The 16,437-nt window shown below is 39.7% G+C and overlaps 1 non-coding gene and 2 pseudogenes across 1 annotated transcript; 1 reads left to right on the forward strand and 2 right to left on the reverse strand.

The window, feature by feature from the left end:
- LOC107615293 (alpha-galactosidase 2-like) overlaps nucleotides 1–16,437 on the reverse strand; it is a 65,076-nt pseudogene that overhangs the window by 3,532 nt on the left and 45,107 nt on the right.
- On the reverse strand, nucleotides 2,420–3,121 carry LOC148544035 (uncharacterized; annotated as a pseudogene).
- On the forward strand, nucleotides 10,924–11,031 carry LOC148544036 (small nucleolar RNA R71). The gene has a single exon (XR_015901098.1). It is a non-coding gene; the product is annotated as a small nucleolar RNA R71 (small nucleolar RNA).

The following is a 16,437-nucleotide window of genomic DNA, read 5'->3' on the forward strand; positions in this document are numbered from 1 at the left end:
TCATAGTTCTTGATTGCTCATCTAATTCTAGTTCGTTGAAGTAATCTTCAGAAATAGGTATCTTCTTCCTTCCAACTTGAGAAGTCTTCTTCTTAGATCTGCCTATCTCTTTTGTCGGCTTTCATATTGAGAATCCTAACTCAAATTTGTGTAACTTTTTCTCTGTTGTCTCGGCTATCACATTCAGGAACTAAGACGTTCGACGTTTCGGTTTTTGATTAATTCAGAGGTGTTTAGCATACTGTGAAGTCTCACCTTCTTCCTGATGTATAGTCTTATTAATATCCCTAATAAGTAGTTTGCTTCGATAGGGAAAATGGGTCTGGTCACTTGGTTCACGATTCCCTAACAGTATCACCTTTTGTCCTAGACCTCGGCAATCTACTACAAAATTGATGGCTATTCTCTTTTACCTTTAATGTAGAACCTTCGATGGTTGTAGCATTTCGCACGGCTTCTAGTGGTCTCTCTTTTCTTTCCCATGCGTTGAACATGTAATCACATAGATTGTCACTTCGTTCTTCACTCTGGCTGCTCAAAGTATCTTTTGGATTCGTGATATGTTTTATAAATCTCAAGGTAACTTCAAAAATCCTCTCTTGTAAGCTTCGGACAACAGTTTCTCATTTCGACTTCCGATTTTGACACATAACCTCTCTTGGCATCTTCTTGATTCAACCGGCTTCAGCACCCTTAGTAGCTCCTTATCACCGTTATTGCACTCCTTAAGTCCTTGACTCTACGATCTCTATTTCGGCATTAGGCATATAAATCTCTTCTTAGTTCCCTTTTGTTTACCAGGCTTCGACATCTTCGGTAGATCTTTACCGTCTTCTTACGCCCCGAGCATTTCGTCCTTGCTACATTTTAAGACCGCAATAGATTTAGTTTGACTCCTTTAGCTATACCCTTGATATCCAATTTAAAGTGCCAATTTACCTAGCCTTCCTTCCTCTGAAATTTATATCCAAGCATTCCCTAGAAACTTCTTACTCAGGGCGTCGATTACCATTTCATGATGTTGTATTTACACGTATCCTAAACCCTCTGGTAATGTATCGCACTACTTCTGAGTTGTTAACTAAGTTCGGGTATCCTGATTACTGGATTTGGGGTTAATCCTTCTCTTGGAGTTCGAAAGCTCTCTTTATATTTGGGTATCCATGTAACCGATGTATTTCTAGCGCGTTAAACTAATCATAGGCTTTGTGGTCGGCAAGAATGTAAAGCTCCAAAACTCTTTTTGACGGTGCACGCTTACATGCTTCATCTTCCGTGTCCAAAAGTCTTGCTCTTAAGGAATCAACATCTCAACAGTTGCAGCTATAATTTATACGTGATACTAATATGGGCTCGAGTTAATTTTCAAAAGAACATTAAGCTCGAAAAATGAATGAGCATTACAAACGGTGTTCGTAATAAGTTAGAAAGAAAATCTTGTATACGGTTAATCAGGATTATACCGAAATGATGGAATGCACAAGGAGAGGAACCTAGGTGCATCTCAAGAAAAGAGTTCAAATTAAAGACCTTTGGTAGAAAGAACAGGGTGTATAGAGTTAAAGAAGTCTCAGCTGATTCTGAAGAACATGGTTTGCGAATAAGGGCAACTCTAGTCATAGCGAGCATATAAGATTCAAGGATTGCGCGTTTATACCAAGACAAGCTCAGACTCATCCTGGAAGAAACAAAATTCATGCACATAAGGAGTAAAGTTAGAAAGATAGTCAAGCCATTTAGGAAGAGCTCCGGATAGAATGTCAATGTAGGTTTCAAAAGAAGGATTAGATCGAGTCGCGAAGGTTCGTTAGCACACTCTTTCTGCATATGGCTTCCTGCCGTTCTCTTCCTTATTCTCTGGCATAACCAGTGCTTCCCACAAATAAATAGTTGGTTAGATGATTCCCTCTTCTAGTACTCCCTTTCACTCAAACTTAAATTCTACCGATTATAATAATGTCTTTGCTTGTGGTGCGATTGAAGTTAATCCGGCTTCCGGTACTAAGCTTATCGCAAACTCGCTTTCTCTCTGAAATGGAAGTTCTGACACACCTTCAAGAATTGTCTTAGAAACTTTCTCGTATAGGGATTTGGTTTCATCTTCACTTTCCTCTTAACAATTAATAGCTAAAGGTTGAATTTGCTCTATTCCTCTTCCTCAAAGTTTCACCGTCACTAGATTCCGAACAATAACTCCGCGTAGCCCTCAACACTCCTGATTACTTAGATATGGTCCAACCTGCTTCCACTATACGGTCCAACCTGCTTCCACTACTTCACTTAATCCTTAACCTTCAAAAGCCTAACCACTCCTCTAGGTTAGCTAAGTATCACTTCGTCTCAACAACCAATAGTTTTCGAATAATTATCGACTTGGGCCTCATGATTACTGAAACTTGTCATGCGTCACGAACGAATATTACATATCAATGGTATGCAAGGAAGTTAAAAATTCAACTGCTGGTTCATAATTACCTCGGGTCTAAAAATCGGATTCGGTTGCATTCTGGCTTCCTCTGTATGAACAATTCCAAGACATATGCCCTGGTCTCCCGCACTTGTAACATACGCCTAATCCGGCCCTGCATGGTCTGTTTGGATGGTACTTCTTGCATCTTGAGCACCTTAAGTCATCCGGTTGAGCACTAGTTTGCCCTTCTGAATTTAGATCCGAACGGTTGTCGTTCCTTCGGTCATTGTTCTGGCACGGGGAATGTGAAGCAACAAAACGATTCTTTTTGAAATTTTGGCTCCTAGGTGTAATATGTCCCTTTTTCTTTGTAAAGGATTCCCAACGATTATTCCTTGCTGCCTCAGTCCTCCTTGAGCTTTCTCCCGTCGCCTGACCCGTGTTAACTTGCTCCGAATAACCCACTGGCTCCCATGTATTCGGAACATTATGTTCACCTTCATATTCATTATCACCATCATTGCCAGTTCCAGCTTGTGGTTCCATCCCATCCATCACTCGGATGGTCGCAGCAGCAACAATACCAATGGCAGCAACAACACTCGTCATTGCGGTTACGATATTAGTCAAACTACCTAACGGTATGGTCACCTCATTAGCTCTCCGTCCTCGACCTCGATTACGCCCAGGACCACGCCCACGAGATGCCATTTGGTTCCTGTTCACACCAAATAAGTGATATCAAGGTGATCAGTCTCAATATCGCGAGTCTAGTGTTTCACAATTCCAAATGCATGCTCATGAGCATTCATGCCACTTATATCAGTTAGATACCCTATATAGCATGTATAGACACCCGGAGTATGCCTAGAAGTATAGTCAGTCCGTCCCTCAGGCTCAATAGGAACGAACTGCTCTGATACCATAATGTAACACCCTACCACATAGGGTTTTACACCTAGGATGTAAAACAGAGGTGGCGAGACGCTACGACCTCTAAAAATAAAATACATACATATAATAGTAGAAAGAATATAATAAACTAGGAGCCTTGGAAAATGGGTAAACAAATTTCGCAAAATAAAAAGCGCATCGCTCGAGGAAAAGAATTACTTGCGAGCTAAGAAACCTAAAGGTTCAAGATAAGAATAGACGAAAGAGTAACAAGAGTGCCAAGAATACAGTGAAACTAGCTCTTGACTCAGCCTGCGAAACCAAGGCTGGCCAGAGAATATATATATATATATATATATATATATATATATATTAAGTATCGCAAATACCCAAAATACAGAGAAAGGACCCTAGCCCTCATAACCTCTAAGGGGAACAAAATAATCAAGTATCTTGGAGAGCAAGTTAAGTACATATATACATATATAAGTAAACAGAAAACCCAAAATATCCCACACTACTCCGCTTCAGGAAATCCAGACGCCTAGCGAGGAGCCTCTCGACCTGCATCTGAAAATAACAACATAGTATGGGATGAGAACCGGAGGTTCTCAGCATGGTAAAGGTGCCACACGTATAATAAATAAGGTCCTGGGAATGCTAGAGGCAATCCTAGAACCCCGTCATAAAATTACAAAACTTAATTTCTAAGCAAAAGCCATAATTAGGGGTAGGTAATCTAAGCTATTCCTAAACTTACTCAAATTCAAACCTAACATAACCACCAACCCTTTTCCACCCTTCCTCCGCCATCCATAAATCATGCAGAGACAAGCAGACAAACAAGTTCACTCACAAGTAAGAAGCAGATAGTGCAAATAGCAAGGATAGCAGGTAGCAGGATATATATTCAATTAGGCAATCTCAGATAATGCATAGCAAAAAAACAAACAAATGCACATGATGCATGCCTGTTGGTGCACGAAATTGTGATGTCCAGGCTCGAACAATCCCTGGCAACGTGAGCAACTTGGTACGCGTAATCGTGATTACACTTGAATGATGTAGAATTCATGGCTCTTTCTTTCCCTGGCAATGGTGCCAAGAACATGGTGCCAATACCATGGTTCACAACTTCGATACAACTAACCAGCAAGTGCACTGGGTCGTCCAAGTAATACCTTACATGAGTAAGGGTCGAATCCCACGGAGATTGTCGGTATGAAGCAAGCTATGGTCACCTTGCAAATCTCAGTCAGGCAGATATAAAGTGATAATGGTGTTTTCGAATATTATATAATAAAATAGGGATAGAGATACTTATGTAAATCATTGGTAGGAATTTCAGATAAGCGAATGGAGATGCTTTTCGTTCCTCTGAACCTCTGCTTTCCTGCTATCTTCATCCAATCAGTCTTACTCCTTTCCATGGTTGGCTTTATGTGATACATCACCACTGTCAATGGCTACTTTCGGTCATCTCTCGGGAAAATGATCCAATGCCCTGTCACGGCACGGCTATTCATCTGTCGGTTCTCGATCATGCTGGAATAGGATTTACTATCTTTTTGCGTCTGTCACTAACGCCCTGCAATCGCGAGTTAGGAGCTCGTCACAGTCATTCAATCATTGAATCCTACTCGGAATACCACAGACAAGGTTTAGACTTTCCGGATTCTCTTGAATGCCGCCATCATTCTAGCTTACGCCACGAAGATTCTGGTTAGGAGATATAAGAGATACTCATTCTAGCTTATTTCATTTAGAACAGAAGTGTTTGTCAGGCACGCGTTCATAAGGGAGAAGGATGATGAGCGTCACACATAATCATCACCTTCATCACGTTCTTGGGTGCGAATGGATATCTTAGAAGCGAAATAAGAATTGAATAGAAAACAGTAGTACTTTGCATTAATCTTTGAGGGACAGCAGAGCTCCACACCTTAATCTATGGAGTGTAGAAACTCTACCGTTAAAAATACATAAGTGAAGGTCCAGGCATGGCCGAGATGGCCAGCCCTCTAAAACGTGATCAAAGGATCATAAGGTAATCCAAAGATGCCTAATACAATAGTAAAAGGTCCTATTTATAATAAACTAGTCACTAGGGTTTACATGAGTAAGTAATTGATGTATAAATCCACTTCCGGGGCCCACTTGGTGTGTGTTTGGGCTGAGCTTAAGTGTGGCACGTGTAGAGGTCCTCCTTGGAGTTGAACGCCAGTTTTAGTGCCATTTTGGGCGTTCAACTCTGGTTTTGGCTCCTTTTCTGGCGCTGGACGCCATATTTGGGTAGGAAGCTGGCGTTGAACGCTAGTTTACGTCGTCTATTCTTGGCCAAAGTATGAACTATTAATTATTGCTGGAAAGCCCTAGATGTCTAATTTCCAACAAAATTGGAAGCGCGCCATTTCAAGTTCTGTAGCTCCAGAAAATCCACTTTGAGTGCAGGGAGGTCAGAATCCAACAACATCAGCAGTCCTTCTTCAACCTCTGAATCTGATTTCTGCTCAAGTCCCTCAATTTCAGCCAGAAAATACCTGAAATCACAGAAAAATACACAAACTCATAGTAAAGTCCAGAAATGTGAATTTAACATAAAAACTAATGAAAACATCCCTAAAAGTAACTAGATATTACTAAAAATATACTAAAAACAATGTCAAAAAGCGTGTAAATTATCCGCTCATCACAACACCAAACTTAAATTGTTGCTTGTCCCCAAGCAACTGAAAATCAAATAGGATAAAAAGAAGAGAATATACTATAAATTCCAAACTATCAATGAAACAGAGCTTCAATCATATGAGCGGGACTTATAGCTTTTTGCCTCTTGAATAGTTTTGGCATCTCACTTTATCCATTGAGGTTCAGAATGATTGGCATCTATAGGAACTTCAGATTTCGAATAGTGTTATTGATTCTCCTAGTTCAGTATGATGATTCTTGAACACAGCTTCTTTATGAGTCTTGGCCGTGGCCCTAAGCACTTTGTTTTCCAGTATTACCACCGGATACATAAATGCCACAGACACATAATTGGGTGAACCTTTTCAGATTGTGACTCAGCTTTGCTAAAGTCCCCAATTAGAGGTGTCCAGGGTTCTTAAGCACACTCTTTTTTTGCTTTGGACCTTGACTTTAACCGCTCAGTCTCAAGTTTTCATTTGACACCTACACGCCACAAGCACATGGATAGGGACAGCTTGGTTTAGCCGCTTAGACCAGGATTTTATTCCTTTAGGCCCTCCTATCCACTGATGCTCAAAGCCTTGGGATCCTTTTTATTTGCCCTTGCCTTTTGGTTTTAAGGGTTATTGGCTTTTTGCTCTTGCCTCTTGGTTTTAAGAGCTTTTGGCTTTTTCTGCTTGCTTTTTTCTTTTTCTTTCTAATTTTTTTTTCGCCTATTATTTTTTTTTTCTGCAAGCTTTGTTTTTTTGCTGCTTTTTCTTGCTTCAAGAATCATTTTTATGATTTTTCAGATTATCAAATAACATGTCTCCTAGTCATCATTCTTTCAAGAGCCAACATATTTAACATTCTTAAACAACAACTTCAAAAGACATATGCACTGTTCAAGCATACATTCAGAAAACAAGAAGCATTGTCACCACATCAATATAATTAAGCTAATTTCAAGGATAAATTCGAAACTCATGTACTTCTTGTTCTTTTGAATTAAAACAGTTTTTATTTAAGAGAGGTGATGGATTCATAGGACATTCATAACTTTAAGACAAAGTTACTAACTACTAATGATCATGTAATGAAGACACAAACATAGATGAGCACATAACATAGAAAACGAAAAACAGAGAAAGCAAGAACAAGGAATGAATCCACCTTAGTGATGGTGGCGTTTCCTTCTTGAGGTACCAATGATGTCCTTGAGCTCTTCTATGTCTCTTCCTTGTCTTTATTGCTCCTCCCTCATTGCTTTTTGATCTTCTCTTATTTCATGAAGCATGATGGAGTGCTCTTGATGTTCCACCCTTAGTTGTCCCATATTGGAACTCAATTCTCCTAGGGTGGTGTTGATTTGCTCCCAATAGTTTTGTGGAGGAAAGTGCATTTGAGGCATCTCAGGGATCTCATGGAAATGAGCTTCTTGCGCCTCTTGAGCTCCATGACTGGGCTCTCTTGCTTGCTCCATCTTTTTCTTAGTGATGGGCTTGTCCTCTTTAATGAGGATATCTCCCTTTATGTCAATCCCAGCTGAATTGCATAGGTGGCAAATGAGGTGAGGAAAGGCTAACCTTGCCATGGTGGAGGACTTGTCAGCCACCTTGTAGAGTTCTTGAGGTATAATCTCATGAACTTCCACCTCTTCTCCAATCATGATGCTATGGATCATGATGGCCCGGTCTATAGTAACTTCAGACCGGTTGCTAGTGGAAATGATTGAGCATTGAATGAACTCCAACCATCCTCTAGCTACAGGCTTGAGGTCCAATCTTCTCAGTTGAACCGGCTTGCCTTTGGAGTCAACCTTCCATTGAGCTCCTTCTACACATATGTCCATAAGGACTTGGTCCAACCTTTGATCAAAGTTGACTCTCCTTGTGTAGGGGCGTGCGTTCTCTTCCATGTTTGGCAAGTTGAACGCCAACCTCACATTTTCCGGACTAAAATCCAAGTATTTCCCCCGAACCATTGTAACATAGTTCTTTGGATCTGGGTTCTTACTTTGATCATCGTTCTTGGTGATCCATGCATTGGCATAGAACTCTTGAACCATTAGGATGCCGACTTGTTGGATGGGGTTTGTTAGAACTTCCCACCCTCTTCTTTGAATTTCATGTCAGATCTCCGGATACTCATTTCTTTTGAGTTTGAAAGGGACCTCAGGGATCACCTTCTTCTTGGCCACAACATCATAGAAGTGGTCTTGATGGGCTTTGGAGATGAACCTTTCCATCTCCCATAACTCGGATGTGGAAGCTTTTGTCTTCCCTTTCCCTCTTCTAGAGGATTCTCCGGTCTTAGATGCCATCAATGGTAATGGAAAAACAAAAAAGCTATGCTTTTACCACACCAAACTTAGAATATTGCTCGCCCTCGAGCAATAAACAAAATAATAGAAGAAGAAGAAGAAGAAGAAGAAGAAATATGGAGAGGGAGAGGGAGATGTGGTTTCGGCCAAGAAGGGTGTAGAGGGGTGTGTTGTGTGAATTTGATGAAGAATGGAGGTCTTTATATAGGGAAGGAAGGGGGGTTAAGGTTTGGCCATATGGGTGGGTTTGGGTGGGAAATTGGTTTTGAATTTTTGAAGGTAGGTGGAGTTTATGAGGTAGGTTTATGGGGAAGAGTGGATGGATGTGAGTGGTGAAGAGGTGATGGGGAAGAGAGATTGAGGTGATTGGTGAAGGGTTTTTGGGGAAGAGTGTTTATGGGGTTATGTGAAAGAGAGTGGTGAGAAGAAATGAGTGGAGGTAGGTGGGGATCTTGTGGGGTCCACAGATCCTGAGATGATCCTGTGGGGTCCACAGATCCTGAGGTGTTCAAGGAATTACATCCCTGCACCCATTAGGCATGTAAAAATGCCTTTGTACCCAACTCTGGGCGTTCAGCGCCAGGTTGGTGGCCATTTTGGGCGTTCAACGCCCATTTGTGTGCCATTTTTGGCGTTGAACGCCAGAACCATGCCTGTTCTGGCGTTCAGCGCCCAGAAGCTGCCCATTTTGGGCGTTCAGCGCCAGCATCATGCTCTGTTCTGGCACTGAACGCCAGACAGATGCTCCTCCAGGGTGTGATTTTTCTTCTGCTGTTTTTGATTTCGTTTTCAATTTTTATATTTATTTTGTGACTCCACATGATCATGAATCTAAGAAAACATGAAAAACAATGAAAATAAAAGTTAGATAAACATTGGGTTGCCTCCTAACAAGCGCTGCTTTAATGTCAATAGCTTGACAGTGGGCTCTCATGGAGCCTCACAGATGTGCAGAGCTTTGTTGAGACTCTCCAACACCAAACTTAGAGTTTGGATATGGGAGTTCAACACCAAACTTAGAGTTTGGTTGTGGCCTCCCAACACCAAACTTAGAGTTTGACTGTGGGGGCTCTGGTTGACTCTGCTTTGAGAGAAGCTTTTTCTGCTTCCTCTCCATGGTTGCAGAGGGAGATCCTTGAGTTTTAAACACAAGGGAGTTCTCATTCCATTAAAGGACTATTTCACCTCTGTCAACATCAATCACAGCTCTTGCTGTGGCCAGGAAAGGTCTTCCTAGGATGATGGATTCATCCTCTTCCTTTCCAGTATCCAGGACTATGAAATCAGTAGGTATGTAAAGGCCCTCAACCTTTACTAATACATCTTCTACTTGTCCATAAGCCTGTTTTCTTGAGCTGTCTGCCATCTCTAGTGAGATTTTAGCAGCTTGCACCCCATAGATTCCCAGTTTCTCTATTACAGAGAGGGGCATGAGGTTTATTCCTGAACCAAGGTCACACAGAGCCTTAAAGATCATGGTGCCTATGGTACAGGGTATTATGAACTTTCCAGGATCCTGTCTCTTCTGAGGTAATTTCAGTTGATCCAGATCCCTTAGTTCATTGATGAACAAGGGAGGTTCAACTTCCCAAGTATCAATGCCAAATAATTTGGCATTCAGCTTCATGATTGCACCAAGAAACTTGGCAGTTTGCTCTTCAGTAACATCCTCATTCTCTTCAGAAGAGGAATACTCATCAGAGCTCATGAAGGGCATAAGAAGGTTCAATGGAATCTCTATGGTCTCTAGATGAGCCTCAGAGTCCTTTGGTTCCTCAGAGGGAAGCTCCTTATTGACCACTGGACGTCCCAGGAGGTCTTCCTCCTTGGGATTCACGTCCTCTCCTTCCCTTACAGGTTCGGCCATGGTGCTTATGTCAATGGCCTTGCACTCTCCTTTTGGGTTCTCTTCTGTATTGCTTGGGAGAGTACTAGGAGGGATTTCAGTGATCCTTTTACTCAGCTGGCCCACTTGTGCTTCCAAATTTCTAATGGAAGATCTTGTTTCATTCATGAAACTTACAGTGGCCTTGGATAGATCAGAGACTAGATTTGTTAAATTAGAAGCATTTTGTTCAGAGTTCTCTGTCTGTTGCTGAGTGGATGATGAAAAAGGCTTGCTATTGCTAAACCTGTTTCTTCCACCATTGTTAAAGCCTTGTTGAGGCTTTTGATCCTTCCATGAGAAATTTGGATGATTTCTCCATGATGAGTTATAGGTGTTTCCATAAGGTTCACCTAAGTAATTTACCTCTGCTATTGCAGGGTTCTCAGGATCATAAGCTTCTTCTTCATGAGAAGCCTCTTGAGTACTGTTGGATGCAGCTTGCACTCCATTCAGACTCTGAGAAATCATATTGACTTGCTGAGTCAATATTTTATTCTGAGCCAATATGGCATTCAGAGTATCAACTTCAAGAACTCCCTTCTTCATAGGCGTCCCATTACTCACAGGATTCCTTTCAGAAGTATACATGAACTGGTTATTAGCAACCATGTCAATGAGTTCTTGAGCTTCTGCAGGCGTTTTCTTTAGGTGAATGGATCCACCTGCAGAGGTATCCAATGACATCTTTGATAACTCAGATAAACCATCATAGAATATATCCAGGATGGTCCATTCTGAAAGCATGTCAGAAGGACACTTTTTGGTCAACTGTTTGTATCTTTCCCAAGCTTCATAGAGGGATTCACCTTCTTTCTGTCTGAAGGTTTGAACATCTGCTCTAAGCTTGCTCAGCTTTTGAGGAGGAAAGTACTTGGCTAAGAAAGCCGTGACCAGCTTATCCCAAGAGTTCAGGCTGTCTTTGGGTTGAGAATCCAACCATAATCTAGCTCTGTCTCTTACAGCAAAAGGGAAAAGCATGAGCCTGTAGACTTCAAGATCTACTCCATTAGTCTTAACAGTATCACATATCTGCAAGAATTCAGTTAAGAACTGAAAAGGATCTTCAGATGGAAGTCCATGAAACTCGCAGTTCTGCTGCATCAGAGAAACTAACTGAGGTTTCAGCTCAAAGTTGTTTGCTCCAATGGCAGGAATGGAGATGCTTCTTCCATGTAAATTGGAATTAGGTGCAGTAAAGTCACCAAGCATTCTCCTTGCATTGTTGTTGGGTTCGGCTGCCATTTCCTTTACTTGTTCGAAATTTTCAATCAAGTTGTCTCTGGATTGTTGTAATTTAGCTTCTCTCAGTTTCCTTTTCAGAGTCCTTTCAGGTTCTGGATCAGCTTCAACAAGAATGCCTTTTTCTCTGTCCCTGCTCATAAGAAAGAGAAGAGAACAAGAAAAGAAGAGGAATCCTCTATGTCACAGTAAAGAGGTTCCTTATTGTTAGTAGAAGAAAAGAAGAAGAAATTCGAACACAGATAGAAGAGGGGGTTCGAATTTGGTGATGATGTGAGGAAGAGATGTTAGTTAATGAATGAATAAATAAAATAAGATGAGAGAGAAGGAGGGAATTTTCGAAAATAATTTTTGAAAAAGAGTTAGTGATTTTTTTGAAAATGGTTTTTGAAAAAATGTTAGTAATTTTCGAAAATTCAAATTTAAAAATTAAAATAATTAATAAATTAAAAAGAAATTTTGAAAAAGGGGGAAGATATTTTCGAAAATGAGAGAGAGAGAGTTAGTTAGGTGGTTTTGAAAAAGATAAGAAACAAACAAAAAGTTAGTTAGTTAGTTGAAACAAATTTTGAAAGGATAAGAAGTTAGGAAGTTAGAAAAGATATTTTGAAAAGATATTTTTGAAAAAGATAAGATAAGAAGATATTTTTGAAAAGATATGATTGAAATTAGTTTTGAAAAAGATTTGATTTTTAAAATCTCAATTAATGACTTGATTCATAAGAAATCACAAGATATGATTCTAGAACTTAAAGTTTGAATCTTTCTTAACAAGCAAGTAACAAACTTGAAATTTTTGAATCAAAACATTAATTGATTATGTTATTTTCGAAAATTTGATATAAAAATAAGAAAAAGATTTTTGAAAAATATTTTTGGGATTTTCGAAAATAACTAAGAATTTTGAAAAAGATTTGATTTTTGAAAAAGATTTTGAAAAAGATAAGATTTTCAAATTGAAAATTTGATTTGACTCATAAGAAACAACTTGATTTTAAAAATTTTTGAAAAAGTCAACTCAAATTTTTGAATTTGATGAGAGAAAAAGGGAAAGATATTTTTTTGATTTTTGAATTTTTATGATGCAAGAGGAAAACACTAAAAAGATGCAATGCATGAAATTTTTAGATCAAAACATGTGATGCATGCAAGAATGCTATGAATGTCAAGATGAACACCAAGAACACTATGAAGATTATGATGAACATCAAGAACACATTTTTGAAAAATTTTTAATGCAAAGAAAACATGCAAGACACCAAACTTAGAATTCTTTAATGCTTAGACATTAAGAATTCAAGAATGCATATGAAAAACATGAAAAGACACAAAACAAAAAATCATCAAGATCAAACAAGAAGACTTACCAAGAACAACTTGAAGATCATGAAGAACACTATGAATGCATGATATTTTCGAAAAATGCAAGATGCATATGCAATTGACACCAAACTTATGATATGACTCAAGACTCAAACAAGAAACAGAAAAATATTTTTGATTTTTATGATTTTCTAATTTTTTTGGATTTTTCGAAAATTATATGAAAAAAAAGAAAAAATAAGGATTCTAAAATTTTTAATATGAATTCCAGGAATCTTGCATTCTTAGTCTAAAGCTTCAGTCCAGGAATTAGACATGGCTCACTAGCCAGCCAAGCTTTCAATGAAAGCTCCAGTCCAAAACACTAGACATGGCCAATGGCCAGCCAAGCTTCAGCATTTAACACCAGAGTATATTGCTCTTGATAACAAATTGCTGCTCATCATTTATCAAGTATGTAACTTACCTCTGATGGTTTGGAAGCCTCAGTCCAAAAGAATTTAGACATGGCTTTACAGCCAGCCAGGCTTCACATGCTTCATGAAACACTAGAATTCATTCTTAAAAATCTTGAATAAAATTTTTGAAAACATTTTTATTTTTTTTCCGAAAACAGATGAGAGATTTTTGAAAATATTTTTGAAAAAAAAAATTTTTTTTTTGAAAACAAAACGAAAAGAAAATTACCTAATCTGAGCAACAAGATGAGCCGTCAGTTGTCCAAACTCGAACAATCCCCGGCAACGGCGCCAAAAACTTGGTGCACGAAATTGTGATGTCCAGGCTCGAACAATCCCTGGCAACGTGAGCAACTTGGTACGCGTAATCGTGATTACACTTGAATGATGTAGAATTCATGGCTCTTTCTTTCCCTGGCAATGGCGCCAAGAACATGGTGCCAATACCATGGTTCACAACTTCGATACAACTAACCAGCAAGTGCACTGGGTCGTCCAAGTAATACCTTACGTGAGTAAGGGTCGAATCCCACGGAGATTGTCGGTATGAAGCAAGCTATGGTCACCTTGCAAATCTCAGTCAGGCAGATATAAAGTGATAATGGTGTTTTCGAATATTATATAATAAAATAGGGATAGAGATACTTATGTAAATCATTGGTAGGAATTTCAGATAAGCGAATGGAGATGCTTTTCGTTCCTCTGAACCTCTGCTTTCCTGCTATCTTCATCCAATCAGTCTTACTCCTTTCCATGGCTGGCTTTATGTGATACATCACCACTATCAATGGCTACTTTCGGTCATCTCTCGGGAAAATGATCCAATGCCCTGTCACGGCACGGCTATTCATCTGTCGGTTCTCGATCATGCTGGAATAGGATTTACTATCCTTTTGCGTCTGTCACTAACGCCCTGCAATCGCGAGTTAGGAGCTCGTCACAGTCATTCAATCATTGAATCCTACTCGGAATACCACAGACAAGGTTTAGACTTTCCGGATTCTCTTGAATGCCGCCATCATTCTAGCTTACGCCACGAAGATTCTGGTTAGGAGATCTAAGAGATACTCATTCTAGCTTATTTCATGTAGAACAGAAGTGTTTGTCAGGCACGCGTTCATAAGGGAGAAGGATGATGAGCGTCACACATAATCATCACCTTCATCACGTTCTTGGGTGCGAATGGATATCTTAGAAGCGAAATAAGAAGAATTGAATAGAAAACAGTAGTACTTTGCATTAATCTTTGAGGGACAGCAGAGCTCCACACCTTAATCTATGGAGTGTAGAAACTCTACTGTTAAAAATACATAAGTGAAGGTCCAGGCATGGCCGAGATGGCCAGCCCTCTAAAACGTGATCAAAGGATCATAAGGTAATCCAAAGATGCCTAATACAATAGTAAAAGGTCCTATTTATAATAAACTAGTCACTAGGGTTTACATGAGTAAGTAATTGATGTATAAATCCACTTCCGGGGCCCACTTGGTGTGTGTTTGGGCTGAGCTTAAGTGTGGCACGTGTAGAGGTCCTCCTTGGAGTTGAACGCCAGTTTTAGTGCCAGTTTGGGCGTTCAACTCTGGTTTTGGCTCCTTTTCTGGCGCTAGACGCCCGATTTGGGTAGGAAGCTGGCATTGAACGCTAGTTTACGTCATCTATTCTTGGCCAAAGTATGAACTATTATATATTGCCGGAAAGCCCTGGATGTCTACTTTCCAACGCAATTAGAAGCGCGCCATTTCGAGTTCTGTAGCTCCAGAAAATCCACTTTGAGTGCAGGGAGGTCAGAATCCAACAGCATCAGCAGTCCTTCTTCAACCTCTGAATCTGATTTCTGCTCAAGTCCCTCAATTTCAGCCAGAAAATACCTGAAATCACAGAAAAACACACAAACTCATAGTAAAGTCCAGAAATGTGAATTTAACATAAAAACTAATGAAAACATCCCTAAAAGTAACTAGATCCTACTAAAAATATACTAAAAACAATGTCAAAAAGCGTATAAATTATCCGCTCATCACCTGTCCTATGGCTGATGAGGCTCATCTGTCGGTTATCCAGCCAACCCGACAAGTCCGAAAACCTTAGACTGTCCCCCGTCGCGCATCCCCATGAGTCTATGCATAGATTTCACATTCATATATCATTCAAATCACTCACTGGGGGCTATCCATACCCGGGAATTTATAGTGCCCGGTCACCCTTACGACGTAGGGTCAATAGAGTATCGAGATCCAACCTGGAACACGTGGTGGCGAGCCACGGTTTTGTTACCTAAGGAAACTCGTATCTCAGATATCATTCATAAGCCATTTCATATTTATAATCAATATATCATCATTTATCAAGCCATGGCATTAAACTTCCTTTAACATTCTCATCTTCTTTATAAAACTCCTTATTTTACCTCTTACTTTACCCCCAAGTTATCTTATTTTCCTAGCTTCAACTAGCTATTGGTCTTAGTACCATACCTTAAGTCTAAAAGGGAGAAAATGAAGGTTTAGAAGTGGAAATTTGGTTTGAAACAGCCAAAATCCGGTTTTGCAGCAGGCAGTAGTCACGCATACGCGAGTCATGCGTACGCGTGATCATGCGTATTAGCTTTTCACGCGCGCGCATGGCTTCTCGCGCATGCGTCGCTAAAATGCCACGCCACGCGTACGCGTGGGCCACGCGTATGCGTGGATGGACGATTTTCCAAAATGTAGAATGCCCAGAAAGCTGCATATCCAGTTTTTAACCTGCATTAATCCAGTTTCATACACCAATTTTCCAACGTCCATAACTTGCTCTACAAAATTCTGTTTTTCACAAAATTGATATCGATTAAAAGCTTGTAAAACCATCTTTCATTTAAATTAGATCACATTTTCATCCAATATTTGAGGAGCAAGTTATGGACTTCCAAAGTTCATTAAAATCCACATTTTACCAAAAATATACCAACCACACTTTTGCCAAACTTACTTATCATCACTCACAAAATTTGCATATTTGCCACATATTAAGCTTATTCCATTAATACTATCCACCAATGCATTCATATTCACACCAATACATAAAACTCATGCAATAATCATAAATCCACCCTTTCCAACCATAAGCTTCCATTTCAAGAATTCATTAACCTATTTCCTTCATCCATTAATAACACTCATAAATCACCTTTAACTAACTCAACAAGCCATAATCACCAAATTCCATTAACATATATCAGTGTCATCATCAA

The sequence above is a fragment of the Arachis ipaensis genome, chromosome B9 (genome assembly GCF_059453495.1).
Source record: "Arachis ipaensis isolate K30076 ecotype BB chromosome B9, ASM5945349v1, whole genome shotgun sequence".
Taxonomy (NCBI): Eukaryota; Viridiplantae; Streptophyta; class Magnoliopsida; order Fabales; family Fabaceae; genus Arachis; species Arachis ipaensis.